Source organism: Buteo buteo, chromosome 14, assembly GCF_964188355.1.
Source record: "Buteo buteo chromosome 14, bButBut1.hap1.1, whole genome shotgun sequence".
Taxonomy (NCBI): Eukaryota; Metazoa; Chordata; class Aves; order Accipitriformes; family Accipitridae; genus Buteo; species Buteo buteo.
The window spans coordinates 32,121,627-32,145,441 of NC_134184.1; the positions used below are offsets into that span (position 1 = coordinate 32,121,627).

Below are 23,815 nucleotides of genomic sequence, written 5' to 3' on the forward strand. Positions count from 1 at the left end.
AAGGGGCTTCACGGACAAGGGCCACGGTACGTGAGCGAGAAGAGCTTGGTTGGGTGATGGTCGGTCAAAAACTCAATCGCCAGACAAGACCGTAGTGACGAGGCAGGTCCCAGGTCACGTCAGGGTGCAGACCGGTGAGTTACACGGCCAAGCACAGGGATAGCTGCAACGTAGCTCAGGCAGAGACCAAGGACAAGAGCCCTGCTTGCAAGCGGTTCCTGAGATAAGGGGAGCGAGTCCCCGCCAAGGCTCCTCATAGCTTGTTCTCAAACAGCTCTTTGATTCAAGGCCAGGCAGCTGCACTGTCAAAGCTGGCCCTGGGCCCAGGCAGCCCAAGCCCCAGGAGGAGGGAGATGTGCTCAGGGCTCCGGGCACCCACCTGGAGCCGAAGACATCCCTTTCTCCTGGTGTCTGAGCTCCAGGCTGCCGCAGAACCAGGGAGGTCGTGGAGACTTACACCGGGGTCCGGACAGCTTTCCCAAATTTAAGGCAGATGGCGATCGGATGGATCGGATGGCAGATGGAGCCGGAACGCCATCCTGCCCAGAGCTCCCATCCCAGCAAAGCTCCTGAGATGCTGTTTGCAGAGCCATGGGTCCGCCAGCCTCCCAGGCTTTGGCCTTGGGATGCAGGTGCGCAGGAGGCTGGGCTGTGCCACAAGCAGCAAAACCTGGTGGGCTCGATGGTTTTCCTGGTAGGAACAGCTCCGGGCGGTCTGCTCCACGATCCCGGAGCCTTTGCCACAGGCAGTCCGGGGATGCAGCCGTTGAAACCCAGCCCCAGAGCCAAAAAGGGCCAGGAGATCCCTGGCGCAGACTATGCTGTGCCTGGAGGAGACATCAAAGGGATGCAGTTTATAGGAAAGGTCCCGGAGAACCTGGGGGTGACTGTCCGCAGGATGTCTCTCTTAATTTATATTTCAAAGTGGATAATTTAATTGGCATAACTGGGAGTTTTCTCTTCATTATGGGTGCACAGAATACGGTAGTAAAGACAGCGAGAGGGAAGCATATCTGGGAGGGAGATAACTGCAGAAGTAGTCTGCAACCATGTAAATAACATCCTCCTATTCGGGAAACTGCAGGGGTAATAAAGATCTCCTTTAAACGTGCTAGGCACAGGGTTTGGGGTACCACATCCCTCACCCTCTGGAGCAGGAGAGGTTTATTTTTTTGGCATGGCAAAGCGGAGGGGAGAGTCAAGGGTGATATCCTTAGTGGTACGAGCCCACGCGTTATAACCCTGTGGGCACGGTGCGGGTAGCCCTGTGCCAGCTGTATGATCACGCGTGGCTTCCCACGTGTCCCTTCTGGCCAGGGACCCATGGACCCATGGACCCAGGGAACCATGGACCCATCAGCCGTGGCAGTGCCCGGCTGCGCCGTCGCTGCCGGGAGAACCTTGTTTTGGTGCATCCTCTAGGCAAAAGGGCTCCTCGAAGCACTCATGCGAGCTATGGAGACTGTGGCAAGGCATTGTCGGCAGGCGAGGGGGATCCCATCCTTGGAGCCCCGGGACTCAGGGTCGGCCACCCAAAGCCCCCCGTACTCCATCCTGCAATATGGTTGCAGACTACTGCTCCAGCCGTAGCCCTGAGATGGGTACGCAGGCTGGTTTGCAGGACCTTCAGTACCCCTGAGGAGGACAGGCCATGGGCACGCATCCTGCCAGCGGGCAGGAGTGGGCTGTGACAGCAGAGCTGCTGGTCCGCGGCCGAACTTCACCAACAGCGGTCCTGGCCGGCATACCCAGCTCCGTCGCCTTGCTGCAAGGGATGCTGATGAGGTCTGACCGTCCTGCCGAGCCCATGGCACATGTTAGCAATACACTTTTCCTCCTAAACATAGTCGCTGAGAGCTGCAGGACTTACACTTGCACTGCAGATAATAGGCATTTTTTTTAGCAGAAGTATCTCAAAGTAGAATTGCAGTGACACCAAAGTATCTTTAGCGCTCACATTGTTAAAGATTATCGGGAGCCTTCACTTGGATTTGATCTGATTTCACTAGCTCAGATTAAGAACTTTTTGTATAAGCAAAGACAATTTAATGCAAATAATTATGACAGACAAGGCAAAGATTTAGTGAGGTGGATCTGGGGGTCTTCTGATCCCCCCCCCCCACCTCAGTCCCAGCAATGCAACATGCATTTCCACACTGCGTGCACGTTGTGCAACCAGTGCCTCCCCACACTCACCCAGCGCAGGCTGTCTCCGTCCCTGGTTAATGCAGCGCTGCTTACAGCATCCTTAGAAAGGCAGATTTTCTTTCGTGTTCTCATATCCAAGTATTAACTTGCCCTGACATCACTTTTTTTGCCAGAGCTGATAGCACAGCCTGTGATCACTTCGCTGCAGAGATTGCACAGAAGTAGAGGCAGATTCCAATAACTTCTGTTCTGCAAAACAAGTTTTAGTTTCTACTCCAGTATAAGTTCTTATATATACTTATTTTGTGTGTGTCTCTCTCTCTGTATAATAACTTGTCTTGCTGCAGAGATAAGAAAGTCACAGGCACGGTGCTATGTGAATCTGGAACAAGAGACACGTCCCTTTGTGTGCCTTGATGGAAGAAAACTTAAGTGTAGTTATGCTTCTGATACCAACACAGACCCACAACAGCTGGCTACTGCCACCATCTCCTGCTCATTTGAGGACATGTTCTGCATATTTCAAGCCTGCAAATAATTATACACTTGGTACCAGGCTGTTACGAACAACATACAATATTCTTCCTGTTTCAGTAACTTCAATTTGTAAGAAGTCACCAAAGCGGTGAGTCCCCACACTTAAACATTGAAGCTGTTTTCACATGATTATTGGCAGAAATGGCAATTTTATTTTAAAACCTCCTGTGATCTGATCTCAGGATCTATTTGGATCTTCAGTCCCCATGGCAATAGCTTCTCAAATCCTGAAAATAACAATGCGCGCAGCTATTTTGACTGAATAAACCAGACGCCACACATGCATAAGGCTAAGCATATGGGTGCATGCTTGCAGGGAGAGGGTTTCCTTTCGGTCATGAAAGTAAATAGCTATTTTTTGAGCACACGTAGAGGTCTGCTCTACCTGGTCAGATGTGTCAAGTGAGGGACTGCTGCTTTTACATTGTCACTTTTTAAAGCAGGCCTGCATTCACCCTTTTGAATGGCTTTCTAATGATACCTGACGCGGTTCACGTGCACTGCGAACCCATTAGGCATCGCCTTTCCCAGCGAAATACCACTGAAATGGTGCCACGGAAGAGGAGAGGCAGGAAAATGGATCCTAACCTCGTTTTGTACATTCATGTGTTCCCCCTTTGGACTGGAGCTGTTAATCAAAATGGGAAGCCTTGTGAGTTGTTTTGGTTAAGAATAGGAATTTGGTTTTGTCTTTGATGCTGCCTTAAGTGTTTGAAGATAATGTACGAGGAAGGCAGAATCAACTACACAGGCAGTCTCTTTGCTCACAGCTCTCTGCCTTTCTGAAGGACCTCGATTTGGTCCTCTGAGGATGCTCCAGCGGCACTGTGCCTGGATGGACCTCCTCCTGCAGGCCACCAGGTATCCCATGGACCTCGTCTCCTGGTTGCCCAGCTCTGCGTCACTCCTGGAGCGTGCCTCCCGCGTGATCCCAACGCAGGAGTGGGCACTGGGTCCGGCAGGAAGGTGGGCACCGTTTGCCGTCGTTCCGTGCCTGCTGGCTGGCACTCAGCTGCCTGCAGCCTCCCCCAGGTTGTTGTGCGGAGGGTGTTGAGAACGACAGCCCAGGAACAGGAAGAGAGGTGGGAAAGGAAGGCGATTCTCACGCCGGTGGCTGTTACTTCTCATGGGAGGCAGTCGTAACAAGGCTTGCAGGTGCAGAGCCATGAGAATAAGACAAAACCAACATGGGTTGACAAGGGAAAAACACCGCCCAGGGACTCGAGAGAACCCAGCGGCATGGGGGGAGACACGGAGCAGTGAGGAAGCTGCCGAGCTGCAGACAGGAGCCCTTAATTTTGCACAGGTTGAGGCACTTCAGGCTCTGCACAACACAGAGCAAAGCCGGGGCATGGCTGAGAAGCACACGCAGAGCCAGGAGCTGGGAAACACTCCCAGTCAGAGCTGTACAGCTCTAAACCGTCTCTTTTTGTTATCGCAACCGGCAGAGCGGGTGACGACAACCGCTTGCTACAATGGCATCTCACCAGCTGCAAGAGAGCTTGCTTAAATGCAAGTGTCTTCAGCTCCTTGCTTGGCTCTCGCAGGCCGGCTGGCACAAGGGCACCGTGCCGGACTTGCCGGGGTCCTGCTGGAGGAGATCGGGATCCGTCACCTCCGAGCTCGGCACGGGGCATCTGGCTGCAGCCGACTGCCATTCCTGACCCCGGAATCCACTGATGGATGCTGTCATCCCAGGACAGGGACATCCGACCCACTGGGGAAATGGACTCACCAGCTGCTGTTTTCCAGCAGCGGGCATTGAGCTAAGCCAGTCCTGAGTTTGGCTTTGTCTGCAGGGTGAGCCCAGGAGGGATTGTTCAGATTTTCTTCATCAGTGCAAGGAAAAGGGAAACGTAAGGGCAAGGCAAAGGAAGAAAAAGTCAAGGCAAGAAAAAGACAAGTCAAGGTAAGGCAAGAAAAAGTCAAGGCAAGGCAAGGGAAGAAAAAGTCAAGGCAAGAAAAAGTCAAGTCAAGGTAAGGCAAGAAAAAGGCAAGGCAAGGGAAGAAAAAGTCAAGGCAAGAAAAAGGCAAGGCAAGGAAAAGGCAAGGCAAGGCAAAAGAAAAGAGGGCAAGGCAAGACAAGAAAAAGGCAAGGAAAGGCAAGGAAAAAGAAAAAGCAGGCAGAGGCAAGAAAAGTCAGGAAAATAATAGGCAAGGCAAGGCAGGGCAAGAGAGGAGAGGAGAGAGGAGAGGAGAAAGAAAGGAAGACAAGAAAGAAAGAAAAAAGAAAATAAGGCAAAAAAGGACAAAAGAAAACTAATAAGGAGCGCTGTAGTTCCTACTTCACTGCTTGTCTCAAGCTGCAGTGGATTTAAAGTGCAACCTCAAACAGCATGAGTGTTGGCAATGCTCTATCTAAGCCGAAGCATGACGATGACAACATAACATGAATAAAAAATGTGAGTGTGGAGTAATTGAGAGGGGAGGGAGCTTTTTGTAAGCATTTGTTTGCAGATAGTTTTATGATGATTCAATACAGTTGATGTAAAATTTGGCTGAGTTGAACTGGGTGTCAGCCAGCCCGGTGTGGCTACTAAAATTTAGCTGAAAATGATATTTTATACCAATTTATTTAGGTGAGGAGAAGGGTGTTGCCTTTTGGGGCGGCATCCCCCCTGCCAGCCCAGCCACGAGGGCCAGTTCTGTTCCCCAAGGGCCCCCACCACAAGCCAGTACAGGCGGTTGGCAGACTGGTGGTGAACCACGTCAGAGAACTGATCCGGGGGGAAAAGAGGAAAAGGGAGAGAGGGGTGTTTTCTTTTCTTTTCCCAGGCTGTTTTTCCTGCCCTCGGCCAGCTACTAAGCGAGAGACCAGTGGGGCCTCCCAGAAGCCCTCCAGCAAATCTGCAGCAACGCGACTTGGTATTTCCCCCGCTGCCAAGGTAAATACAAGCAGGGAGGGAAAAAAAAAACCCAGCGGTAAACCCCAAAACCCTGCAAGACTTCTTCATCCACTTTGAAAAAACGATAGCGACGGGGGCCCCTGCGTGGGTTGCCTTCAGAGAGCCCCTCAGCAGACCCACGTATTCCCCCTTGCCCCTCGGTGGGAATGCTGCTCGCTTTATGAAATGCTGAGCTGCCGTCCCCCTCCGCTCCGCACATCGCCACGTCCCTTGTCAGCACTCAGCGGGCCGGTATTAAAACAAGAGGGAGGCCAAGTGGAAGAGAAACTGAAAGCCGCCCTCCTGGCTACGGGGAATTCCTTCCCTGGCAGAAAATCGGCACCGGCTCTGCCAAAATTCCTGCCGGATTTCTCTCCTTCCACAACATAAGTGAGAGTTCGGATAATTATGCCAGTGCCACAGATTTTAATTTTTTTTTTTTTTAAATGTCGTACAGAGCATACTTGGTGAATCCCTGGCATTGCTCCATCAGTGTGAAAGGAATAGGGCTTCCTTGTATTTGAAGAGGTAACAGCGCTCCAGGCTACAAAAGATAACTCTGCTTTTTAATTTAAGATTACAGCCATGACAGCAGTGCAGGGGGTCTCTCTGCTCCAAATATGCTCAACCTGCATTGACTGATGGCTGTTATGTTTGAAACCTCGTAGGTTGCTATGGGGAAAGTGCCAGAATAAACATCTCTGCTTACTACAGAGGCTCAGAAGACTGGGATGCAGTTAGATGTAAATACCTGGTTTGATAGCTAGTATGTTTGGGGTTTTGTCTGGAGTCTCACTAGGTGCTGGTGGTGGTTTGCTAATAATTACAGTTATATTTTTGAGTGGTATCAAGCACTGGGAATATACATTGTGGTCCTGAAGCTGGAGGGGAAGTCCTTGCAGATTATGAGGAGGGAAGAAGGCCACTCACTGCTCACATTCCCTTTACATTTAACTTTTACATTTAACAGTTAAGGCAGAAATGATAAGATTTCTGTGCAGATCATTAGAAACCCATATGGGTAGGGAGAGAGTGAAATATGAATGCGCTTTGTAAATCTAGTAGAAATGCAATTCAGGAAGATGAATGCAGCTATTAAAACTTCACATCTTAGATATATTTGACCAATATACACATGTTATTTGGAGCTGTAGTTTTTGGGAGTTACTTATGCCATTAAAATAGCAATAAATCCCTCATAGTGGGTATTATTTAGAATCTGCATTTCAGTTCGTTCCCCAAAAGGATGCCAAGAACTGAAACAGTGAATTAGAGGGCAGATGCCTTTCATCAGCTCTCCTTAATTGCTGCCCAGGTTGCATTTCTGGCAGATCAGCAAGAGACCTCTGCAAAGACCAGTCACAGTGATGAAAGATGCCACGGTGATGGGCATGGGAAACACCAGCAGCAACCCGGATAACTGTCACCAGCACAGGTCCAAACCAGTCTATTACAGCAGCGACTTCCCAAGGTGCCAGCCCTGTCGACGGCTCAAGGAATCGGCTTTTTAACCCACCTGTGAGAAGCCAAAAAATGGAGAAGGGACCCAGAGCAGATGCTTGCTGCTAATGAAGCAGGGGCCACAAGTCAGATTGCTTCAGACCTAGACCGCCTGTCACCTTTCCTCTCTTACGTACACTTCAAAATAATGCATAACACAGTGTCGGCCCCTCTCTGAATGCTGCCCTATGAGTTTCAGCTACAGTTTGGCTCTGAAGGCACGGTGTCTGTTCCACTCCACGATCTGCCCTGCACTCGCTGGCACCAGAGACACTTCCCCGGCACCTACGCTCTCACCGTTCTCCCCTGCGGTATTTTCCTTGCGGCATTCGGCAAAGCTCGTGCCTTGGTCCTACAAATCTCTTCTTGAGCAGCAGGGAGCCAAGGAATTAAGACTGAACCCAATTAAGGCTCAAGGAATTCGTTTTCCAAGCATCATCTTTCATCTTTAGGTTTAGCGGGCACAAGTCCTGTAAAGGGCACTGGTGGCCAGATTTGTTGCGCCTGGATTTCTTCATGGTGAATTTTTTTGGACCGCTCTGATGGCCCCCCATAGCAGGCTTCCCCAGGAAACACAGGAATGGCTTTGTCACTGCAGGATTGTTGCTTTTCCCTTGCCTTCCCTTCCTTTCTCCAACCTGCCCTTGAAATGACGGGGTTATATGTAAGAAACCACCTGCTATGGCGTAAAAATGCCCGATCTCGACTCGGCTTACCCAGCTCAGAAGCAGATTTAAGCCAAATCACAAGAGCATCCCCTCTGCTTTTGGTATTGATTTAAGCTGGGGAGAAAGTAGGAAGATTAAAGATTAAATTGTCTCCTTTAGCCAGCACACACCAGCCTGCCTGAGCAACGAGCGTGGGTGGTACGGGCTGTGCCCATCACCTTCAGCCTCTTAACACAGACGGACTTACTCTGGGGCCAAAAACTTTTAAAATATCCTCGACCCAGCAGAGAAGCACATATAAACGATGAAATTATTGACCATGAATCACATATTCATTATTTTAAAGAGAAGATAGTGTCCTTGGAAATTGCTGAGGGATGCAAGTCACCCTCTTAAAATCCTTCACGGCTCTTGGCGCAACGCAGGATGAAAAGGTTAAATGAGCAGCAACACTTGTTGAATTATACGCCAAAGCAGTTTCGCAACAGCGTGACTGTTTCAGTGTACCGAGTGTCTCCTGGTGATGGACACGGCAAACTGCTGACAACGTCGGATTTTAGGTGAGCTTGCAAGGAAGACACTGAAGCACAAGGCTTGTTTCTGTGTGCCTGGGAAAGAAAGCGAGGAAAAGCTACTGCATTTCTGTGCCTCTTCTGGGTGCCAAAAAATGAAGTTATACAAAAATCACACAGTTTTACCATATTTTGATAACGATATGCTATCTCTTATCTCCATTAAGCTGAGAACTTGCGGTTTACCCAAGAGAAAAGGACCTTCTCCGGGTTTCCACGCTGCCGCGGATTAACGTCCTTCCTCGGATGCTGCCCTAAAAGGCATTACCTCCTCCTCTGAAGTTTTCTCCCTATAAGTGCCGGGACCGATGCCCAGGCAGAGGCTCCAGCCCCGCAGGTCTCCGGGTGGGATGTGGACCACGAAGCCCACCCCAGGTCTCCAGCAAAGTCACCCTGCGGTGGGAAGGGGGGCCGTGGCCCAAGCCGTGTCTCCGCAGGCATGTATCTGGCAGTCGCCTGGATAAACCTATGAGCTCAGGGTTGTGTAATGTGTTTTCTTGATGGATCATCCTGTAAAATCACCAAGGGATCCTGAGGCAACCTGACACCTGTAATCGGCTGGAGGAGCAGATATTGCTTTGGAAGGCGACTTGGCAGGGAAGGGCAGGGTAATATTTCCCCCACATTTTTCCTCTCTGCCTGGTCACGGCAGGTTATTTGACAATTGTTTAAACTGGCTAGAGAGTAATTGTTTTTCCTTTGAACAAACCCAAGTTGAAATGAAAGAAAACTGTGCGATCTTAAGGCAGTGGGGTAGAAAGGAGGAGGGGAGGGCAGGGCTGTGTAAAATCACCCTCTGTCGGAGAAAGTCGCGGGGATTTAACTGCTTACATCCCCATTGGGCTTGGGCTGAAGAAGACGAACCTGGTTTAAGCTGGAGGACGGTCTCCGTAGCCTCTGCCCTTGCAGGGAGCCTGGAGCAACTCCTGATGCTTTCGGGGCTCACCCAGTGCTCGGTGGGGTGGCAGCGACCACCCCAAATCGCCCCGCTTGTTCCTGTGACCGGTGGCCCCCCCCCCCCCCATTCACAGTTATTTGGATGCAACAGATCATCGCCCCAGAGCTGGGCACCTTTGCCCCAAGGATTTACAGTGCTGTCCGTCCTCTCCGGCGTGCCGAGGATGAGGGCTAACCCTCTGGGGTGGCCAGTTTTGGGCCAAGGTGGGTGGCCCGGGATGCGTCACGTTGTCCGCGAGGTGCCACGTGCCTGTCCCCGAAGGGAGCTGCTGCTGTGGTTTGCTGCGAAGGGAGACGACGGGCAGAGCTCAGGTCTTACGGGAGAACGTGGGGAACCCCGAGCTGATGCTCTGGGACGTGCCAGGTCGCGAGACGCCGGGCGAGGCGAGCGCCGACGGGTTTGTGCAGGTACGAGGAGCATCACCGCGGCGCGTGGGGCTGTGGATTTCACACCAGGAGGCAGCCGGCCCCGAGCGAGGCGTTGGGATGTGGAGCGGCAGGTTAATGCCTTAGGGGAGCCGGGATTGCGCAAGTCATTGGGGAGGCTGAAAGCTGAACTCGGGTGGCATCAGTTGCACCAAAGAAACCGTAGTCGGCTCCTGCTTTGGCAACGCCACGTCGCAGTGCTCGTTTCATCCGAGGAAGAAAAATCTCTTCGAGCCTGGATAAGCTAACATCAATCAATCAGTACGGGAGTGTTTGATTTAATGCCCATTTGCTATTTTACTTTAAACATTTTAACATAACTAACTAGGAAGTTATTTGTATCTTTCTTACATCCTAATTGCAGGAACACAATACTTGTGTGCTGATGGATTTGTCATTTCATCTGCTAGTGAATTCTTTCTCAATATTAACATTCCAAGAAGCAAAACGAGTATCAAGACAAAAAGCAAAAAGGCTGAGTGAAGAATATTTACACTATTGTTTGCCGTATGTTAGTCTTCACATAGCCATCACCATCATTATTATGCATATGATGATTAATCATTAGCTGTGCAATGTCCATCTTCAGGAATGCCCTGAGCTTATTTCTCTGGCTTCCCTGTCACAATTGATATGTCCTGGGGAGTTAATTGCTATGAAATTCAGTTACAGATGATGCATAGAAATTTCAGAAAATTGGAAATGAACTTCAAAATTCACAAGGGATAAAGATAAGAAAATGAGGAGTGGGCACATCAACATTCAGGGAAGATAAGACACTTTTGTTAGTGTTTGATTGTGGCTTTCCTCTTCTGGAGGGAGTACAGACTTAAGACATCCTTGTTAGTATGTCTGCATGCTTCAGAAAACAGAAATTGCAAAACACTGCTATTTTGGTTCTTACATTCTCCTCTCTCACTCTCTATTTAGGGGTTTTGTCTGCCTGCATTAACTCCAGCAGCCTTAGGATGGGAAGGCTGACTTAGCACAGCTGGCTGCGCTTTCAAGGCTCAAACCGAAGGTAAAATCCCTTCTTACATACCTAGGTTTATTTTTGGTTCTCACGACTCAGCATTTTTGCTGATTTAACAGAGGTGAGCACATCTGGCCAGCTGCCATGCTGCACACGATCCCAGGTCCCTTCAGGGTCCCACAGCAGCCAGTAGTTGTTTTGCAGCAGAAGGAACTTTTTGGGGTACACCACACCAAGGTCCTGCTCCGGAGGAGGATTTAGTGGCCGTGATTAGCTCAGCCCACAGCTCCCCAGCCTAAATCCAGAGTTGTGAACCTCAAAATCCTGCCCAAGCTGCTGCTGAAGCTTGGAGAGGGATCAGGCTTGGGGACGCGGCATCGATGCACCTCACGCTTAGAAAGCAGGAGCAGCAAGAGGCAGCGACCTGCAGCCCAGCCAAACCCACCCTGGGGGGTTTGGGGGACAGAGACCTGCTCGGGGTGACGGTTCATCGAGGTGAGCCCAGTTCCTCGTCCCACTGGACGTGGTCCTCCTCCTGTCTTGGTCAGATCTGGGCTACCACAAGATTACCCTAGGCTGCAGAGGGACAGCTTCAGGCACCAGCAAGTGGGGTGAGCCGAGAAAACACCTTCTCCCGTGATCTAAAGCAAAGCCCTGGGCCTGCGCTTGCTAAAGGTCTCCCCGCTCGTTGCGTCGAAGCTCCTCGGAGACCCCCCCTCCATCCCCATCTGTGGTACCTGGCCCACAGGCATCCTCGGGGTGCAGGCTTCTCTTCTCGGACAGGTGGGAAAAGGTTAGTCCGGAAAACGTCATATTTGAGCTAGAAACAGTGGCTCAAGTACATTGCATAGCCATAAAATATCTTTATAAATTTAAATATATGACCATAATATAGAAGCATAGATTTGTGTTTGTTATTATATAGTATCAATGTGTTTCATATATAAATGCTCTGCATGTGTATATATACATGTATATAATCTATATAATTTTTGTTTATATAGACACATTATATGTGAAATATGTATTTGTTTATGTTGTATTTTGTATTTTATGTACCTAGTGCTACACTTTCCTTTCAGCCGTGGGTGCAGAGGCTCCGACGCTGTGAAGAGTACAACTTTGACACGCAGCGTGCAGAAAGGCAAAACACAACCCAGCCCCAATTGGTTTAACCCACCGTGAGGGATGCTCCAAATTCCTCCCGAAAAAACGTCATTTTTGAGGCTTCGATAGGAGAGATGCAGAGGTTTCTGTGGAAGGCGGCAGGGCCAGCTTTCTGCAGGAGGGACGGGTGGTTTTGCAGCATGTTCCCGGCAGAAGGAGAGAGGTGAGCGATGGAGGGTCTGCGTCTCCATGCGGTGGGGTGGCTCGGGTGCTGGACAAGCTCGTCCCACGCTGCAACCCACCTGCCGCAGGACGCTGCAAGCATGGAGACGTGCCACGGGGAAGTTGTCCATGCAAGTTTTTGGGGCTGCTTGGAGATGACCAGGCTGCTCCCCCGACATTCGGGAAGGTAGATCACCCCTCGCTCAGGTCAATGCTCCCAAAGCAACAAAAAGACGTTTTTTTGTTCCGAGTCAGAATGAAGGGAGAAAAAAAATTAAAAAGCTGGAAATATTTGCAATGAGCCCCATCTTCTCGCAAGGGAGAGGGGGAATTGCCCCAAAGCGATTCCTTCCCTGCGGGAAGCACGCGGCAGCGGTGCTCGGCAGCACATCCCCGTCCCCCTCGACTGCGGACCCCCCCCGTGGGAGCTGCCTGGGAAGAACGTGGCCAGGAATGGCCAGATCTGGCCCCGGGAGAGCCGGCCTGAGCTGGGCTGCTGTTAGCAGAGGGAAACCATCTGGCCGGGACGGAGGAGGAGAGCCCGTGGCTGCTGAGCCACGTGTGAGGTTCCCGTCCGTCTCGCAGAAACTTGCCCGTGCAGAGCTGTTTAGGAGGGCTCTGCCATGCTCGGAGGGAGAGGGCAATTATCTCCCCTGTCAGTGAGTACTCAGATTTATGTATATCCCCACGCCTTCCCCTAAACAGGCTTTCAATGCAGAAATTGCAAAGCTGAAGAGATCCTCTGCAATTAGGGGAGAAGACATCTCTCTTTCAGCTAACACGAGAAAAAGAGCCGAATGAAACCGTGCATTGTTAACGCGCTTCGGCTTAGTCACTGGGGAGGGTAATAAACAAGGCAGACTTGGTTGGGATAAAAAAAGCGTCGAGTATGGTGGGATTATGAAACAATAGGTACTGATAGAGAGGCAGCACAGAGCCAGCCGCAGAGCAGAAGCTTTACTGAATGCCTGGGTTTGAATGAATCCTAATGATAATCACGGGCTACATGGCAATTCGCTTAAATAACGTGCCTCCTGCTTCCTCCCAGCCCGGCAGAATGAGTCCATACATGTTAATTGCTTCATTTTGAAGAGAAAGCTCCTCTCTGTGCGGCAATATTATATATTTAATTTTTGCTGTTTATTTACTCTGCCCTTCTTCAAGCTTTTTGCTGTCTATAAAGGCATCTGCTGCTGTCGTTTTGCATTTCCAACAAAGGTGTTTGCATCCAAGCTCTGAAGCCATTACAGGAAATTTTGCAAGGAAAAACGGAAAGGACTGATCGCTGCCCAAGGCGCACCAGATTTCGGGATGGAAGAGGAGTTGGTGAGCCAACATGCACGTCAGAGGTAAGAACCCTGGCACCGCAAGTCCTCTGAACTTTGTGAAGGGTTGGGGCAGGCTGCAGCTCGACCCTCTCAAGTGTCGCGCTCCTTTCCAGGCAAAAAAACTGGCGTGAAGACTCGAAGCACACCCAGGAACGTCTCCCTTAAGATTAACGTCGAGTGCATCCTCTGGGCATGCACACTGGAGAAGTCGGCGTGCTTAAAATAGGTTTATCAGAGAGCAACCACAATAATAATAATAATAATCGACCGAGGTTTTAGCAAGATTACGTGCCATTTCGTTGCTAAAGCAGAAGCGTGCTCTGCCACGCAGCTGCACTCCCGTAGTACGAGTGGGAGCAGAAGCAGAGGCAGTAGCATCTTTCTGGGCATCTGTAGCCCGAGTTCTTGGTGCTGCTGCTAGACTTAGATCCTGGGTCTCCTCTCCTCTCCCTGCCCCTGTTCAGTTCCCCCGAGAGCCTTTCTCGAAGGGTGGTTAAGCCATTATCGCTGCAATTTTTTTGTCATGTCTTTAACGGCCAAAAAGGAAAGGGGAATTCAATCCCAGCTGCTTTTGCGCCCAGTAGTTTATAGGTGCGAATTAGCATCCGCTAAGTTGTATTTCCTCTCATGTGGCCTTTGTTCCCAGCTGACTGCGGGTCTGCCCTCTCCTGCAGACTGCTACATTAGCTCATTTCATTTGCAGAGGTTTTTAAAAAGGTTTTTATGGGGCTCATCTCAAAAAGTGGTTGTGAAGGTCACCCTGTTCCAAAACAGCCTATTCCCCAGAACACTTGATACTCAAACTTATCACTTAATTTGGATATTTCACCTTCTGCCAAAGCTTCCTGATTAAAACGCTGCTACCACACTGTGGGATATTTATGAAGGGGTTACCATGATTAGAAAAATTCATTAGAATGTACTGGAAAAAAACAGGAATGCTTCTTGCAAATGCAAATAGTGTTGCTAGTAGCTATTTTCCCAGGTCTTACAACCTACCTGAAAGCAGACAGGATTGCTGTTTGTTTCCTGCAATTAAAAAAAAAATAGTTTTTCTTCCTCTTTAACATCCTTAACAGCATTAAAAATCAGATTTCAACAGCAATGTATTGAAATGGCACCACAGATGTATACACAATACCATTTATGGCTATTAAATATTATTTAGAATAATGCCCTTATGCATGGTAGAGCATGGTGCTGCCTGCACCACAAGAGAAAGGGTTTTTTTGGTTTGTTTTCACTTATGTATTGAAAAAAACAGGTACTTGTCAGTGAAGGAGAGGTGGTTTCACATGGCTTACAAGACAGATGGATGCATTACGTGTCCTTCCACAGTCGCTCTGCAAATCTGGAAGGCGGGCGTCTTGCCCCTGCTCCTTTTCGAGATGAAGGATGTGGCCATACAGCCAGGCTTCTTGGAACTGGAATTAGGAACATTTTACTTTCTCAATAGACTGAAAAGCAAAATGCCTTCAATTGTAGGACCTTGCTCCCTCAAAACGCATCAGAAAAGGAATTGCCAAAAATAACAAAAGCTATCTCTGCCACGGATTGACAGCCTAGAATTAGTCTGAAGCACGCGGCTCTGCAAAACAGTTCCCAGATTGTACGGCTGCTCCTGACAGACGCTCAGGCCCCGTCCAAACAAAAGTTGTTTCACTTTCATTCTTCTGGTACTGTATAATCCCCACACCTCTTTCTCTCCTCACCGAGCGTGGAAGCAGATATTCCAGCCAAAATGTATTAGTAGTGTAACTTATGTCCATGAAAAAGGGGAAAATACATTATTATACCAAAGTAGCCATTCATGCCACCCTGAATTACACCTCTGTAAGTGTTTCAGAGGAAACCTCCACCTTTCTCCCAAACCCTGTAGCCTTTTGCTTGAACAACAGAAAAGCCATGTACAGGCTGGACTTTAGGCTTCTGTCTAGAAAAAAGATGACAGTTTTTTCTTTCCTCATTCCCCTCAGAGCCAACATAGCTGATGATTATACTTTTTTCCCCAGTGTTTTGCAGTTGGATCTGTTCCCTGGCCTGGACAGCTCATGAGATTTTATGGAAGCCTAGTGCCAGCACGAGGAAGAGGATGAGCACGGACACCCTTATCGGTGCCAAGGTGGACTTTTAAGTCAATTATGTGAATATTTCTTGAGTCTTTCCAAAGACACTGAAATTACTGCACAAGTGCTATATGCCCTTGCCTGTTCTCCAAGAATGGGGATTGAAACAGTTACTCCCTCTGCTACTACTGAATACCTTTTTCCAAAGGCTCCCTTGGGAATGGGCCGCAGACCGAGTGATGCTTTCTGGAAAGCTGCGTGGGTCATAGCTGACCGCTACTGCTTTGGGGTGGAAATGCTGCGGTGATGCCTCTTTTATGTTGCCTGCACTATGTATTTATTTATCCTCTGGCTCTGCACTCACAGTTTTTGACCAGGACATGGGTAACGAGGCTCTTCCGCAGCTTGCAGAGTTTCAAACCACCTCCCTCCAGGACAATCCATTCAGAGCCAGGCTCCTCTGGGCGAGGGGGTCACTTCACACCTCAGGTCTGGTGCTGAGACTTGTTTTGGGATTTGCATTACACAAGTGTTGGATAATTACAGGGTATTCAGGAGAGCATCATCACACGCCTGCCGTCAGTTGTGGTCTTCCCTGCAAATTCACTTTTGGCCGCTGTGTTTATGGCTCCGGTTGGACGGTGTGTTGGAGGCTGCGTGCTGGGCTGAGCAGACTTTTGGCTTCACCCCATATGGACATTTTCTCTAAAAAAAAAAAGTCTTCTTCACAGCACTTAAAAGAACATGGGCTGGCTATTGGTAGTTAAAAGGAGAGTCGGAGCAATTCAGGATGTCCTGAGCCACCTTCAGGCATCACGTCCTAAGCAAGAGCCACCAATGCGCTGGGCAAAAGGTATAATGAGTGGACAAGTATATGCCGGATCCTGCCCCACTGACAGCCTGGTAGAAGGGTTTTGCATGATTTACATGCTGCCATCAATGTAAATAAGCCAATGAGTGTGGTTTAACTTTGCAGGGAATTTAACACTGCAGACTAAGAGCGACTCAACAAATACACGTTACCCCTAGTCAGGGGAGCAGCACCCCCTGACACCCTGGGTGCCTTTCCCAAGTTTTCCAATTAAAAGGGAAAAGGCAGTCTTGCTGCCAGTAGTTTGCTACCGACTCTAGCTGGCATCAACCAACCATTGCCTCATGGCACTATCCAGGTTCATTATGCAATTAATACTGGTTTGCAATGCATTTTAGGCAATTTTCAAGTTAATTTTTTAGTGCCTGAACATTGTGCCATGTGGGGCACTGCTTTCAGGACTTTGTATATTGCCGCAATATGGGTTTTGGTAATAGATTGGGAGAGAGCACAGATAAAGGTTGCTGATAAAAGGCACCTTTTCAAACTCATACAGACTGAAAATAAAAAGCCTTGCTAAAGTTCTCCTGATTAAAACAACAACAAAAGGCCTTGATGAGACATACTGAACAGAAACTGTGTCTAGAATTGTTATTGATTACTGATTTATGCTGTTGTCTAAATGCAGCCTTGGTAGGAGCAGAATACATCATGTGCTTCGAAAGGCAGCCATGGCATGCCTGGATTTGTGTAACCACATTTCTGGAGCAAGCTGTCCTCGTTTTAACCTGATGTGACTGGGAACGTGGGTATGGCACTGGGCAAGAGGCTAACTGGCTGGGAGGCCAGCTGCGCCTGGATCGGGGTTTTGTTTTCAGCCTTCTTGCAAGCTAGCTTTGACTCCTCCTGCTTGTTCTTCTCGAGGTGCCATCCTGCTTGTAGCTCTGCTCAGTCATTGCAATGGCAGCGTCTTTGTATATGGTCAAATAAGTTTTGCTGAGAAATCAGGACTTGGGCTCATTCCTCTCCTCAGAGGATAAGGAAACCAGGAGCAGGTGAAGGCACTGTGCCTAGGTAGGGCATCGAGCTAACTAGGAGAATGCGTTAGATCTATTTTCTGGAGCACATGGACACAAAGAAGGGGAGCCTGGCTGCAGCCAGCACAACTCTGCACGAAGACAAGATCACGCAGCCCGAGAGAGGAACTGGGCAGCGACCGCTGCAGCGTAACTTACCCTAGTGTAAAATGACTCCGGGCTCCTGGAGGAGTCCAAGGCACCGAGCAATTCACCCGTCAGGCTAAGGCCAGCAGCTGCAGATCCTTCTACGTCAATGCAACGGGGTTTGCGCTGGTATAAATCACGCACGTTGCTACATTCAGAGACAGGAAAATAAGGAAGGAAGAGAAACAAAGGGCAGAAACAGAGATGGCCCTAAAAGGGAACTTACTTTCTTACAGAGCAGTCCTGAAAGCAACAATAAGGTACTAAACAATAAAGCACGGCTAAGCGGTTCATTGCTACACAAGGTCACGGTCTACCTTCCCCCACAACCGCCCTCAGTGGGAGGCTCATTGTGGAGCGGCGGATGCAGAGCCGAATTGACAGCCGAACCTGGGGGATCTGGCCGTTTCCCCAGGATGGCTCTGACATCCCTGGCTCTTAGGATGAAGACAAAGGATGAGGGAACAGAAATATTATGATTGCCATTCTACAGAGGAGAACAAATAGCAGCGGCATTAAGGCTATCTGCACAACAGGACGGCTTTATCAGGACGGGAATAGCAGCGTGCTATCCTGCAAAGCACGTCTAGTGAGGACAGAGCTATTTCAGTAAAACTGGAATATTTTTTTTAGCAGAGTAACACCCTCCTGAATGCAGTGAGCAGCAATGCAGCTACAAGCAACGTTTTTGACAGTTTAACACTCACTAGCCCAGAAGCTCCTTCTCACTTGCACGGCTGTGTTAGCCGGGGATATCAGCCCTTCCCTCCCCTCACTGCCAGAGCTTGCTTCACCTGATTCAGACTTTCTGTGTGACCTGGGACTAAATATTTAGGGTAGAGCTCTACCAGAGCTCGGCTGGAGTGGGAGAGGTGTGCTTTCCCACCAGTTACAGTCACAGACTCTTCCATTCCCACCCTACCGCGACAGCCGCAGCAACAAACGCAGCAAATGCAGAGGATTTTGGTTTTGCCCTCGCTGTTTGGTCCAGCTCTGGCTCTTCTCCCCGGAGCCCCAACTTTCAACATGCTGATGCTGCTGAGAAGCCTCCAGGCAGCTTGGTTGCTTCCTTATCCCAACCAGCATGGCTCTGCAAGGAAAAGCTCCGGCAATACGTGGAGAAAAGGAAAAAAGGCCATCTGTCACTACCACGCTCTCTGTTCGAGGAAATCATTCAAGCAGCATCAGCAGAGCTCTTTTGCTGCGTGACATGCATCTCCCACAGGGGGTTTAGCCAACAGGATTAGGTTGACCATCGCTTTTTAAGTTGAGACAAAGTTTCCCAGAATTTGGGAATTGCCAGCCTGCGACAAATAAATGGCTGGCTTATCGCCTGCTTTAATACTAGTGGGAAAACGGGCCTTTAGAGCAGATGAAGAGAAGATGATGAATTAGATGAGAAGAGAGGAAACAGGCTGTAAGCAGCCCAATCCTCTCCTAAAGAAATCTCTGGCAAAATACAGACTCTTAAGATAATTAGATGGCCCTCCCTTTACTGCAACGTCTGAAGGTGTGTTCACACCACCTACTCGGGGAGCTTAATTTAGGAGTTATAACTACAACATTCAAATTAGTCATGAGTGATTCAGACTGCTCAGACTTGATTCCTCAGACAATGGAGAGATGGAGTTGTGACAAGTGTTAGGGTACGAGCAGTCTGAACATGGCCCTGGCTGCCTCGGTCTCCCGAAACGTGTTCTCCTGACGTCCCCCCGGAGCAGGAAGCACAATTTCCATCCTACATACAGGAAAAGATGACTTTGTCTGGAGCACACTACCAGCTTGCATGAAACAAGCAGCTTCAACCAGCTTATCTTGATTTTGCCAGAGTTTACTTTGGCCAAGAGCTGCACTTTTTCCACACAATAACCTCACCAAACTACGGCAGTCGTTATTCAGTATAATACTTTTTCACTTATGAAAAGGTCATAAGCCATCTTATACTGAGTACAGATATTTTAAGGCAAAAGGGAATTTAGATTTCTCAACAATGGGGAATTTAATGTGTACTGCTTGCCAATATAATGAGTGCATCCAAGAAATATGACTCAAGTCTTCATGTTTCTTGAAGCTAGGAACTGTCTTGTCTGCTAAACGTGCCAGAGTTTTCCATGGATGTGACTTGGCTTCTATTTTTGCTCTCCCTGTATTATCATGAATTAGATTGCAGGCACAATGCAACCTAAATACATATACACAAAGATATAAATTTTTTTTCTTGACATGTTCTGGAATTAGGGAAAAGTGACCTTAGTTTTATTTATGCACTTCTCTTCACACTGAATTTCTGGCATTTTAGCAGATGACTCCCCAAGAGAATGTTCTTTGAATCTCATTTAATCCCCAGCCCACCTCTCTTGACAGCAGCAAAGGAAATTCCAGTGTCTTAGTGACTATTCCTCTTCCCTGGAAGTGTCAGACATTCAGACCGCGTGGGGAGATAAAGAGCTCTTCTGCTGACTTATCCTGGCAGCCAGATCAGGTGGGCTTCCTTATGTCCGACACAGGGCTAGAAGAAGCTAAAACGTCTGGATGGGGGGGAAAAACAAAAGAAAAAAAAGGGCTCTTGTACAAGCCAGTTCAGGAAGGAATTGGTCCTACCAACTCTTTGTTCTTGCAAATATTCAACACACAAAAATTCAACATTCAAGCCACCAAGATTTGCCCCAACAGAGCTTACGTGAAGCATTCAAGAAAAGCAAAGGTCTGCCACTGTACATCTGAGAGCTCTCCCTAACCTTTGAGCTTTTGTCTAGAAATCCATAGCCAAGATGTCAATAACCTGAAAAATATCTAACCATGGAACTAGGCAAGGGAAGGAACAGTGAAGAGGCACTTAGATTTGTTCCAAATCTTCTGTCACAGGCTTCCTGCAAATACCTTAGCAGCATCGTTTTGGACATATTTATGCAACCAGGTCCCTCACTACAGCAAGAGATAGTAGTTAACCCCATTTCCAAAAGCAACGTTGGCTCTCACACATCAGGTACCTTGTGGGGCTGGATCCTTGGGCCTTAAAGCCTGGATTCAGAGCGACACGTAAGAATCTATGCTTTGCTGATTCACTTGCGGACCTTTGTGAAACCTCATCTCAGCCATGAGCTTGATCGGTTGTCAGCATACAAAGCAACGTCAACACAAACTGATAACAAAGATGAGCGAGTACTACAAAAATAATCTAAACTCACTCAGATAAAATTCAGAAATTCACATCAGTTACTAGGACCCTGTTTCTTCTACTGTTTTTGCACACAGCTGTATGCCTGCAGGAAGGAAAAACAGCGCGCGTGCTCATGGAAGTCGGTATTCTCACGAATATCTGCGCCTGAATAGCACGTCCTGCTATCTCTGAGCATTCTTTGTAGGCCTGGGAGTAGAACTGCTCTCAGTGGGATTTAAGGGACCTAATGCACATCACAAAGTTTCTCTTTGCAGAGCATCTATGTGACCGTATCCTGGCATGAGTTTTTTGTGGAAGAGTACCTTTTCAGGCAACTCTTGACAGCTATTTCTAGCTTTATAGTACCTAATTAGGCTTTTAAGTTCCTTGGAATAATACTACCTGACTTCTTCTATCCCCGAAGCACCATAAACAGTTCCAGCATTATAACAACTCGACTGATCTATATGCAACCTGCATCATGTGCCCTGTCAGTTCTATTGATTTGCGGATGCGCAAATAAAGTCTGGTTCAGACTTCATAACTTGCTGCCACAGTATAATCTCAAAAGGACTCAGAAGACGTAACAGGATTAGTCAATACAAAGTTTTGCACTCAAAGAGATAGGGTGTCCAAATTGTAACATTCAAAGATTAAGAAAACATTTGGGTACAAACAATTAGTGGAAATACCTCAACCACTTCGCTGGGAAGCATGATTCAGTCTTATTAAAACAAATTTGCTACTAGCAAATATATTGCTAAATCTTAACTGAAAACTACTTTCTAGTGCAACTTTCAGAAGCAGGTGTTGCATCTCATTTCTCTGGGCAAAGTTGGGACTGGGAACACATCTGGGAAAATGCCTGGGAAAACATGCTGAAAGGACATGCCGAGGCACAGGTTACTTCACATTCTATTTCTGTGGTCCATCTTCTTACCTGTGCAATGGAGTTAACTGTATCCTTGCTTCTCTTATGAACTATCACTACAAAACTTATTTTCAGATGAAAACTGTGCTCTCTTTCCATTTTGATAAATAGATGGTAATAATCTTTTATTCACACACAGACACACCCTTATTTTATAGAGTTTCCCTGTGTCACCAGTTGCAGAACAAGAAGTTTTCTGATTTTTACACAACAGGTGTAGTTACATTGCACAGCATTACAAATGCATCTTACTCTAAGATGGGAAATGACCAACTTTGAGCTATAAAAGCAGGCTCTTTTCGTATTTTTGGTGAATTTAGCAGCTATTTTGAGTATTTTATATTTACCAAGATGTTTTCCATTTCAAACACCAACTTTGAAGAAGACAGCCTTCTCTGTGTTTTAAAGCAAGTCTACATTAAGCTCAAGGTAGCAACTTTTACTGGTAAAGATTCTTAAACACAGCAGACTTCAAAAAAAGTTGTTTGCTGGATGCAGTTAGATAAAGTGATAAGAATTTCTTTAAATACTTCCTCCTTTCCCCGCAAATGAGAAATATAACTCCACAAGAAGCACTTCCATCTCGGTAGTCTTTCATGGCAAAGAACCACTGTTGAAAAGTATCAAAAGGCACTTGAAGGCACATCTAGCTCCTTTTCAACTTTGAGGGCATTGAACCTATTTTGCCGCTGTAAGCCCTTAGGTGAGGCAGAAACCTTCCTCTTAGTGCCAGAAGTCACCAGCTTCCATCCTTCCCCTTCTCCAGAGGTTTTGGTTACCTTGATAGTGCGAGGTAGACACTGCCCGCTTCCCTGTTGCATATGGGCTCTGAGGCTCTTCAAGCTGCTAAGTCTCAGAGAAGATCCTGTCCATCTCCCTTTCCTCTTCTCTGATGTGGTGCAGCCAGCTCACTTCCTCCTGCAACTCCTCCATTTGGCAGCACACCTCCTCCAGGACAGCACACCTCCTGAAGGAGAGGGGGCCATTTCTCCTGGTCTCAGAGAGAGGTCCCAGGAACTCCCTGCAACCTGGGACTTGGAGGGCCGCGTCGGCTATCTGAGGCTCAGTCTTGGTGGAAGCTCTCTTGGGTCTGCGTGGCAAGGTTTTGGTAGTGGGGGGGCTACAGGGGCGGCTTCTGTGAGAAGCTGCCAGAAGCTTCCCCCATGTCCAACAGAGCCAATGCCAGCCGGCTCCGAGACGGACCCGCTGCTGGCCAAGGCCGAGCCCATCAGTGACAGTGGTAGTGCCTCTGGGATAATATATTTAAGAAGGGGGGGAAAAAAACAAACCCAAAACTGCAGAAGAACAACAGTAGCTGGAGAGAGGAGTGAGAATATGTGACAGAAACAACCCTGCAGACCCCCAGGTCGGTGAAGAAGGAGGGGGAGGAGGTGCTCCAGGCGCCAGAGCAGAGCTTGTGGGGAAGCCCATGGTGAGGGAGGCTGTCCCCCTGCAGCCCAGGGAGGTCCACGGTGGAGCAGATCTCCACCTGCAGCCCAGGGAGGACCCCACACTGGAGCAGGGGGATGCCCAAAGGAGGCTGTGACCCCACTGGAGGGACCCCACTCTGGAGCAGGGGACGAGTGCGGAGTCCTGCCCCTGAGGAGGAAGGAGCGGCAGAGACAACGTGTGATGAACTGACCCCAACTCCCATTCACCGTCCCCCTGCACCGCTGGCAGGGAGGAGGTGGAGAATTTGGGAGTAAAGTTAAACCCAGAAAGGAGGGAGGGGTGGGGGGAAGGTGTTTTTAAGATTTGGTTTTATTTTTCATTGTCCTACTCTGATTTGATTTGCAATAAATTAAACTAATTTCCCCAAGTCAAGTCTGTTTTTCCGTGACAGTAATTGGTGAGTGATCTCTCCCTGTCCTTACCTTGACCCACGAGCCTTTTGTTCTATTTTCTCTCCCCTGTCCAGCTGAGGAGGGGAGGGACAGAGTGGCTTTGGGGGGCACCAGCGTCCAGCCAGGGTCAGCTCACCGCAGAAGCCTCTGCCCTAGCAGGGACAGCTGCTCCCATGTCTACTGGGGAAACTGCTCAAAACATCTGCTGGGGAAACTGAAACGAAACATACAAATGTTTTGTTTAACTTACATTACGGATCTGCCCACAGCAAAGCAGAGCAGATTTCAAGGGGAGATGATAAAACTGCACTCTAATCTCCCTAGCTTTATACCAGAATGCTGACAAGGGCATCATTCCTTTCAGGTTGAAAAGTTCTACCCAACGCTGTCATGTGACAGCCAGGCTAAAGGGAAGGAAAACACGGGCCACTCAGAATGAAAAGACAGATGCAGAAAA

At 48.5% G+C, this 23,815-nt stretch overlaps 1 long non-coding RNA gene across 2 annotated transcripts; it reads left to right on the forward strand.

Moving 5' to 3' along the window:
• Positions 1 to 2,789: 2,789 nt before the first annotated feature.
• Positions 2,790 to 15,714, forward strand: LOC142039572 (uncharacterized). 2 transcript variants are annotated; one of them, XR_012652940.1, is made up of 5 exons: positions 2,790 to 5,570; positions 10,624 to 10,714; positions 11,749 to 11,996; positions 13,214 to 13,344; positions 15,336 to 15,714. It is a non-coding gene; the product is annotated as an uncharacterized LOC142039572 (long non-coding RNA). The 2 variants fall into 2 exon arrangements; XR_012652941.1 differs by lacking the exon at positions 2,790 to 5,570 and adding an exon at positions 9,676 to 9,767.
• The last annotated feature ends 8,101 nt before the right edge of the window (positions 15,715 to 23,815 follow it).